General features: G+C 46.3%; 1 non-coding gene across 1 annotated transcript; it reads left to right on the forward strand.

Moving 5' to 3' along the window:
• The first annotated feature begins 442 nt into the window (after positions 1-442).
• LOC131925899 (U1 spliceosomal RNA) lies at positions 443-608 on the forward strand. The gene has a single exon (XR_009383395.1). It is a non-coding gene; the product is annotated as a U1 spliceosomal RNA (small nuclear RNA).
• The last annotated feature ends 8,840 nt before the right edge of the window (positions 609-9,448 follow it).

Genomic DNA, 9,448 nt, shown 5'->3' on the forward strand with positions numbered 1-9,448 from the left:
GTGTGTGTGTGTGTGTGTGTGTGTGTGTGTGAATGTGAACACTGCATTTCATAGTGCACACACAGAGGTCAGAAGACAACCTGCATGAGTCAGTCCTCTTTCCCCTTCAGTCTCACGAGGGATCGAACTTGTGTTTCCAGGCTCGGCAGCAAGCCTGTTAGCCCTGAGCCATCTCACTGGCCAACATCTTATTTCCTTTTTCATTGAGGCAGGTATCTCACTGGTGTGAAACTCCAGTGAGTAGGCTTGCTGTCTGGAAACTGAACCCTAGGGATCCTCCCGTCGCCCAGTCCCCAGCTCACAAACACATGATGCCGTACTGTATTTTTAAATGTGGGTTCTGGGGACTAAACTCAGGTCATCATGCTGGCCCAGCAAGAGCTTTTCCCACAGAGCTGACACCCCGCATTCTGAGTAGGTTTTCTTTTTGATTGAAAATGGCATCCTTACCTGGCAGGGGAGACACCATGGTCACAAAGGCGGCTTTCCCAGGGTGGAGCATCACCATTGTACTCACCATGTACTGACCCTTGCAATTTCCCTAAATTTGGGAGACTTGACGGCATAATTTGTGGTGGTGGTGCTGCTGCGTTCTATACTCTCCCCTGTAAAAAAAAAGGCAAGCCAGCAAACGATGAAGGTGTTTATTACAGCTGGTTCGTCTTCTACTATTGGGCATCCCCATTGGGTAGCTGTCTTTGTTTGTAAGTATTGCTGAAACTACTGTTCTGATAAGAAGGACGGGTCTTAGGGATGCTTGCAGATACCTGGCAGGTTGGCGTTAAGGACTTAGCTGTGGCAGCATCCTTGGCTTTGTTTTCGTCTTGGTTCCCACCTCCTCCCTTCAACGGGTCTCTCAGGCCACATTTGTGTCAGCTGCACCCGGCAGTGGCGGTGTGGGTCCCTGAGACAAGGCCCCTTGGCCTTCGGATGTGACTCAGCCAGGTCAGTTTCCTACAGGGAAAAGTTGTGGGGAACCCAAGATCCTAGAACCTGTTCACTGTGAGTTCTGGGCTGGGGTGGTGGGAGCTTTCCTCTCTGAAAGTGCAAGTGTCCTGTCTCCATAGCAACTGGCAGGTGGAAATGAAGATATTCTAAAGAGACATTTGTGTCTTTGATCTGGCCATCAGGCTATTGAAACAAGGGACCCTCCAAAATGAGAATTTCCCTAGGAATTTCATGCTGGGAGAAGTAAAAGGCACCAGAGGGGAATTTTCCCCCAGAAAGAGACTTCACAGTTCTAACAACCTGCTAGGCTACCTTAAGGCTGTCAGACCACCTTAAGGCTGTAGCCAGGACAATGATGGGTCAGTGATGAGCAGGCCCACACCTCGACCAGGATGGGTTAGGTGTGCCAGCTCTTGGCCCTCTATTTAAACATTAATCTTATTTTAGGACCCCAAAGATTGACAGAAAGGGGGTCCTCTTCCCAGTGTGGTCGCTTTGAACACACCTCCCTTTCCTGCTTTGAATCATTAATTTGGTTCTTTTTTTTTTTTGACTATGCAACTAAATCAATTTTTATATTGCAACATTTATACTTACTACATAAATTTTAAATTGCATTACATTACACTAGAAGCATACAATTTAGTTAAAAATTCAATTTTTAAAAATTATTTGTACAATATCTGAGAAATACAGTGACGACATCAGTAAATGTAAAATGTGTCCAGTGAAGAGATGGAAATGCACTTGTACACACTGGCTCTGCCATTGAAAACCTTGGATCATGATGAATACCCAACTAGCAATAACTGGACTCATCCTTTTCTGTCTTGGTTTTGAGACAAGGCCCAGGCTGGCCTGGAACTCCTGCCTCAACTTTCTAAGTGCTAGGACGAGAGGCACCCACCCATGCCCTGCTTAAACTAGTTCAGTCTTGAAAGAAACATCTACTTTCTTTGGCTGAAGAAAGCTCTACAGAATAAAGACTCCCATGACAATCCAGCTATAAATGAAAATCCCAGAATGAGAAAAATCTCAAAATTCTCTTTAATCTCATTTTCTTTTAATTGGCTTCTTGAGATAGATGGCCAAACTTGACTTTTTAGAGTACAGATTGTGACCCCAAGTTCGATCACACAAAGACTGCTAATGGTCACAGTAGCAAGTGAAAATAGCTATGGGCATGAAAACATGGCGTTTCTCAGGGTGGTTACAGGTAGAACATAGGCTGGGATGCAGCTCCGCACTAAAGCCCTTGCTAAGCATGCGTAAGGCACCGAGTGATCCACAGCACTAAAACCAAGGACAGGGTAGGAGGCAGTACTTGCAGCCATTCTGGAAAGGACGGATCAGTGCTCCTGGGGAGGTCAGATCAACTACAAAGCAGCAGTTGATGTCACAAGAGGTGCCATGGCTGGGCTGCAGGCTTTTAGAGGATGTCCCCCTACATACAACAGGGAAGCATGCTTCCAGAGAAAAGGATGGAGCAGGGTCATAGTTCACCACCAGGGATGAGCTAGAAGTCACGTCCTCATCAGAGGAGCACAGACAAGGGAGAAACTTGGGTTCCAGATGACTACAGCTGATCTGTGGTTAATACAGGCCAGAGACAGAGTGCAAGGCTCTCAGCAGCCGTTCCTCATTGACTCAGGCTTGAGGGCAATGGGGGAAACCGTCAGGCCGGAAGGGAAAGAAGAAAGCATGAAGGTGTGATGGCTTCTCTTTCCTCAGCAGAGCTGGGAGCTGACCACAGCAGACGCCTCTGCCTCTCTCTCTCTCTCTCTCTCTCTCTCTCTCTCTCTCTCTCTCTCTCTCTCTCTTTCTCTCTCTCTGTGTGTGTATGTATGTATGTATGTATGTATACATGCATGCATGTGTGGGATAGATTTAAGCTAAGAGTTAATCAGGGCGCACTTGTTTGAAGCCTTTTAGCTACTGGTAAGCACCTTACAGTGAGCCCATCTGAGAATATGTACCAGGCTCCTCAGGTACCAGGGCTCCAGGAAAGAAATATTCAACCCCAGACCAGATGCTGCTCAAGTTAGACTCACCTACAGCCCTCTGTGTCCATCCTCATAGTTGATCCTGGAATCCCTAAGATTCTAGAGGAATGGCAGGCACCAATCCTCTTGCCTCAGGGAAGTTTACAGACTTGCAGTTGCCAGAGGCCATCAGAGGGTTATGGTATATCCCTCACCTGCCCTATAATGAATATCCCCCATCTAAGCGCATCCTCCTCCTCACTTCCCACATTCTCTAAGTCACACATTAACAAGTTTCCTTCCTTCCTTCCTCCCAGATGCAAGATACCTTCTCTCCTTCCTCATAGCCCTAAGATGGACTTCTTGCTCTTCTGAGTAATCCGAAATCTTTCCTATCTTGTGCACCCTGCCATACCCTCTTAGTGTTAACTAAATCTGTGGCCGCCAGGAACAATCTGCCACAGTGTCCTCTATTCATGTAATGTGAATACAGAATGCAATACATTCTATAATTATGTAGACTGGGAAATGGAAAAGACCAAGAGCTAGTTGGAACCTGCCTGAGCATAATCCCTGTCAGTGCTGGTGGTGTGGGCATCCTGCAGTGCGGACATCCTGCAGTGCTGGTGGTGTGGGCATCCTGCAGTGCTGGTGGTGTGGACATCCTGCGGTGCTGATGGTGTGGACATCCTGCAGTGCCGATGGTGTGGGCATCCTGCAGAAGCTGAGGCCCTCCATCAAAGAGTGAAGCGTGCCCCTGCCTAGGAGCTGTGCTGGGTAACAAGGATCCAGGGGACAGTGTGGTTGCAGGCTCTGTGGCTGCCTTCCATGAGGACCAGAGCCCAAAGAAAAGTGAGAACTCACATGTGAGCTACAGAACACCTGCTACCTCCCTGCTGTGTCCAAATCTCCCATGAGACTCTTTCTTGTCTCCCTAGCCAGAAACACAGAAGGGATGATGTTTGGGAAAACTGCAACTCAGCTTAACCAGGTTGGTATAACACAAAGGAGCCATAAGCCACTTCTCATTTCTCTGATTTTACATTTACTTTTAAAAGTGTGTGTGTGTGTGTGTGTGTGTGTGTGTGTGTGTGTGTGTGTCTGCATGTGATGAGGATGGGGGTTGTGCATATGAGTGCAGGTATTTTTAGAGGCCAGAGGAGGGCATCAGATCCCCTGGAGCTAGAGTTAGAGTTGGTTGTGAGCTGCCAGCCATGGGTGCTGGAACTGAACCTGGGACCTCTTGTGTTTGGTTTATGTGTTTCTATTCATTAAGTCATGTCTCCAGGCCTTTAGTTCTCTTCTTGGCAGGTTTCTACTTATACACACTTCCAGAAACTGTACTAGATCTCCAAATATACGCAGTAAAAAGTTACATTCCCACTTAACATGATGCAGAGACACTAACTCTTTCTCTTAAAGATGTATATTGTTGGTTTTGTTTGAGTTTTTCTCCAGGAGATTCATATTCTCATTTTCATATCTTGTACCTTCAATAGTGAGATATAAAGTTAAACCTATGGACACATTTCACACCAGATGATAATGAGGAGAAAGGAAGAAATAAAAAATAGTCAGCAGGGAGGTGACACCCATGATGCCCCACCAATCCCTGAGGAGATGCTGTAGTCAACTTATGAGGGAGAGAGAGACATTTCCCTCAGTGGTGTGGCCACTGCTAAATTGCTCCTGCTCCGGAAAATCCTACGACCCCCACATCACACTCCTGTAACTAACCCTACTGAACACTCAGTGGTTCACACACAGGAAAGAAGGGGGAAAGCTGGGAAAGAAGAAGGTCATCAGTGGCTGTGGGAGGGGACAAGAGAGTAGTGATGGGTGAATAGGATCAAAATATTTGTGATAAAAAAATACGATCAAAATATTTGTGTATGAAAATGTCACAGTGAAAGTCATTATTATGTACAATTAAAATGGGGACTATATATCGATAGTTACTGTTAGGATTCTGCCACTCCAGCTATATGACTGCACACGCGCAGTTCAGTAGCTAAGTAAGGGGGTCTTACGTCTTACATCATCAGTGTGCTGTGTGATTGTGCAAATGCACGCAGCACGGCCATCCAATCAGTGCATGCGTGGCATAGCTCTGTAAGCCCACCTGGGCATGTGCAGGGGAATCCTTAAAAAGCCAGACACAGACTCCTCCCCTCTCCTTTTGCTCCCCACCCCCCCAAATCTCTCTCTCCTGCATGTGTCTCTTCCCAGGCCTGGCCACACTCTCTTCTCCCCTCTTCTTCCTAATAAAGCTCTGATACTGGGTTTTGTCATGCCTCGTACCTCGTGACCTTTCTCACACGGTAACCAGCAGTTACAATGGACCGTGAAGCAGCAGTCCCTGGATGTCCATAGTATTTACCTTTTTTTTTTTTTTTTTTTTTTAACTATCCACTTCAAACTCCCTGTCTTCAACAGTTTGACTTCATGTAGCAGGAGGAGCGTTTTAATTTGATCGTGGTGGATCGTGCAATGTCTTGTGTTCCTGGAGAAACTTCTGAAAACTTAATTAGATGGGAGTTATAGTGAGTCAGATGAGACCCAAGATTAAGGGACTCAGTCAGGGCCCTGGCCTGATTGTCCTAATGTGGACCCAGTGACAGCAGTGATTTCATCCAGGGAAACTTCCATAAAGCACTTGAAAGACAGGGTAAAAGCTAAGTATGAGGATACTAAGGAGGAAAGGAGCGATGAAGGGGAGGAGCCAGAAAGGGAGGGAACTCTATAAACATGACATGGCCACTCCGTGGTGTGGTTAAGGGGAAGGTTTTTTGTTGTAGATAAGAGAGAGAACAGCCAAGGCATCTGGGAGAGTCCAGAGCAGAGAGAGGAAGTAGGAGACTGAACATGGCCAGAGGACTGGACCTGACCATGAGAGAAGCAGAAGCATAGCAGAGACAGACAGACAGACAGACGTGCAGACAGGCAGACAGACAGACAGGCAGGCAAGCAGACAGACAGGCAAATAGGCAGGCAGACGGACAGACAGATTCACAGAGGTGTCAGGGACACAGAGAAAGAAACATATAGAGAAGGAGAGTGAGGAGTAGAGGGAGATAGGACCCTAAAAGCCAATCCATAGAAACAGGCTTGTTGCTGATTTTTTTTTTTTTTTTTTTTTTTTTTGGTCTGGTTCCTAAGTCTTTGAGCCCCACCTCCAGCCAGTTTGGAATTGCTGGATTGTAAGCAACATTGTCCCTGGAGGATGGCACAAAGCTTATCCTTAGCGGTAGTCAGGAGATGTAGTCCTCTTTAATTTTGGAGTACCACAGCGGCCTAAGAATGGAGTCCATCCAGAAGGATGTTACACTGCCCTAAGATTTCTTCAAAGTTTTCTGAGAGCTGGTGAGACGGACAGGGTAAATGAAGAAAGACGCCTCCGGTTCACCCTCTTTAGTTCTGAGTCCTGTAAAAAACACCCAGAGCGGTAAGAAGAGGGGTGAGCTAGATGGCTGACTAGTGTCCTTTTCAGAGGTCACCTGAACTGCTGTTAGGTTTTGGGGGTACTCGACTATGGTTTGCCCAGAGTCTGGAGAAGATGCTATGTCTGGTGTGGGATATCTGAGGGGAAAAAAAAAACCTATGTACACTATGCTCGCTCTTATGTCTGTTAACTTTATTCCTCTAAGACAAAATTCTATCCATACAGCTACAGCTCCATCAGGCATTCAGGATAGGAATAAATCTAGATACACCAAGCTCTTTGTCTGCCTACTTTATTTCTCTGGGATGAAATCCTGTCTACATAGCTTCAGTTCCATCCTGACACTCAGTTCCTCTTTGTCCCCTCTTTTACCGCCCTCTCATAGTCCTGCTAACAACTAAACTCTTATGTTTCCAGCCTCATCTTCATCCTCTGTTTCTCCTCCCTCCATCTCTACTTGCTCTCTACTCCTGGCTCTGATGAACTCTACAAGAGTTCTGCTTTACCATCTATGAAACCTCTGAGTTCTTCCCCTCTCCCTGGTCATGCCATTCTGTCTGCCTCTACAGAAAACGCCTGTTTCTTCTTCCCCTGGCCAGGCGGTTCCCTGCCTCCTCAGGAATGTTGCTCTACCCTACCTTCCACCTTGATACCCATTTTGTTCTCAGTCAATTGCTCTGGAGAGCCACTAGGCCTCAAGGAAAGGGGATGTGTCAGGAGCCAAGTAGCCTAACTGATTCTCATGGGAAAAAGCTGTGTACCCAACCTTCCGTTAACAGTTTCAATAGCAACCATTTTTCAACAAGACCACAGTATGTACCTTTTGATCGACTCCCTGAAACATAATGGTTTGCCGTATGGTCTGTTGATCAGGCCCTGGAACAAAGAGACCTTTTCCTGAACCCTACCTTACCCTAACTTCCTCCTAGTAATTTTCCATACCCCTATCTACTTCTCCTAGCTCCTAGCATATATAAGCCTGACTCGCCTTGCAATAAACGAGACCTTGACGCAACTCAGACTGACTTTGTCTTCCTTTACGCACCTGGTCTCCTTTCTCTCTCGCCCCCATTGATCTTTCAGGAGGTGCCTCCTCGGGTCTCATCAAATAACCTGGCCCGCGGGACGGGTCAGGGATGGTCTGAGCTTCATTAGCACAAAGCTATGCATGTCCAGCCAGCTTGTCTTTGTCTATGTGACCACATCCAAGTACTGGCCGGAGCAGGAAATTCACACACATGTTCTATGGGAATTGTGAGCACAAGAAATTCATAACAAGGCACAGCTGAATATTAAGCTCTGTAACACAAAATAGTCCATGCTAGATGGCTTCCGACTTGACTGAAGGGGCCTGGTCAAGGTATAGCTTTGATACACAGCTGGACTCCTTATAACATATTCTTGTGGCTTGCCACACTCAACTGTTTTGAAAAGGAGTGATATAGAAGGAGCAGCAGCTAGAGTCCACCGGAGGAAGGGTGATCTAAGGGGCCACAATAAAACCTAACATAGCCGGGCGGTGGTGGCGCACGCCTTTAATTCCAGCACTCGGGAGGCAGAGCCAGGCGGATCTCTGTGAGTTCGAGGCCAGCCTGGTCTCCAAAGCGAGTTCCAGGAAAGGCACAAAGCTACACAGAGAAACCCTGTCTCGAAAAACAAAACAAAACAAACAAACAAACAAACAAACAAAAAAAACCCTAACAGATGGCAAAGATCCGGGACATGAGACAGTCATGTGATGATGACATGCATCCTTGGAGTGTGTTATGTGAGGGGGGTGGCATCTGTGACACACAGAAGTGAGACTGTTAGGACTCCCCCAGTTCCTACTGAGAATGTAGTTAAGGAAGGAGAGCAGTTTGCCCTTATCGGAGGAAGGACACAGGCGGGAAAACCATCTGGAGAATGCTTGGTGGGCTTCGTCATAGGTGTTAACAGGACTCATGACTTCTGACATGGTTGTCCATTCCAAGACGTAACGCTGTTGGTTTGGTCGAAGAACTTGAGTCCATTTTCATTGGTCAGCGTAAGTTCAGAGTCGGTTGTCAAATCTCCTCTAGTACAACTTTGTGGGGAACATAAAGAGACAAAGTTGATGAGAAAAAAATTTAACAGCCCGATTAACATAAGTTTTGTTTAGTGAGGTGCATGCAGCTGTACAACTGTCTGGACCATGCACCAGCATTCCGTAGAGGGATAAGGTAACTGTAATTAGCTGTTTGTTACCTCAGACTCCTGCATAAGCAACAAGCACCTGAAAGCTTCATAGAAGAAGTCAATTAAATTCAGCATTAATTGACAATTTCAAAGAGAAATAGAATCCCATTAGATCCTTTTTTACAGGATTATCTAGCAAAGTCCCAAGGATACCCCTTGGATATCCTGACCACTTCCCCAAACCTGTGAGTTTGATAACAGTATCTGGCAGCCCCCTTTAATCAGGGAACAGGGGTGCTTAGGGTACAGAAGGACACGTTATAGCTGTGAGAAGTACTCTTCCAGAAAGAGATCGTATCCCGTAATTGGTAAGCACAGTTTCAGATTTGGCCTCAGTATTTAGGAAGATGGGCCTGTTTTTCTCAGCTGTGGATAGACACTGCAGTGCTGAAGTAAGCCGAGGTCTTGTCCTACAGCTGAGAGACATCAGAAAGAGAATCATTACTGAGAAATAGTTGTTCAAATACCATTTCATGTGATTATAATATCCGAGAACTACCATCCCTTGAACTGCTAAATAAGCATATGGTCATTTTAATCTTGGTTATACTTTCCTGCTGAGTGTTTGAGACCATGTAGGTGACCACAATCAAATTTTCCTTTTTGTGCTGTCAAGATCAGTTGAGGATCTGGTTGTCAGGGGTCAGTTGGGTGTGGGGAAACCTCTGCCTTCTCTGATCTTTCTTTTGCATCTGTGTGAGGGTTTGTCATCTATGTGAGGGTAAGTCAAAGGCCTTGCTTTTAAAAATTGTGCTTGTGTGTATTATTTGAGTGAGTGTGCACATGTCTGTGTGTGTGCACACAGGCATGCAGACACCATGCTTGGGTGTTGGTCCTCTCCTTCCACCTCGTTTGAGAC

This window comes from Peromyscus eremicus, chromosome 15 (assembly GCF_949786415.1).
Source record: "Peromyscus eremicus chromosome 15, PerEre_H2_v1, whole genome shotgun sequence".
NCBI lineage: Eukaryota > Metazoa > Chordata > Mammalia > Rodentia > Cricetidae > Peromyscus > Peromyscus eremicus.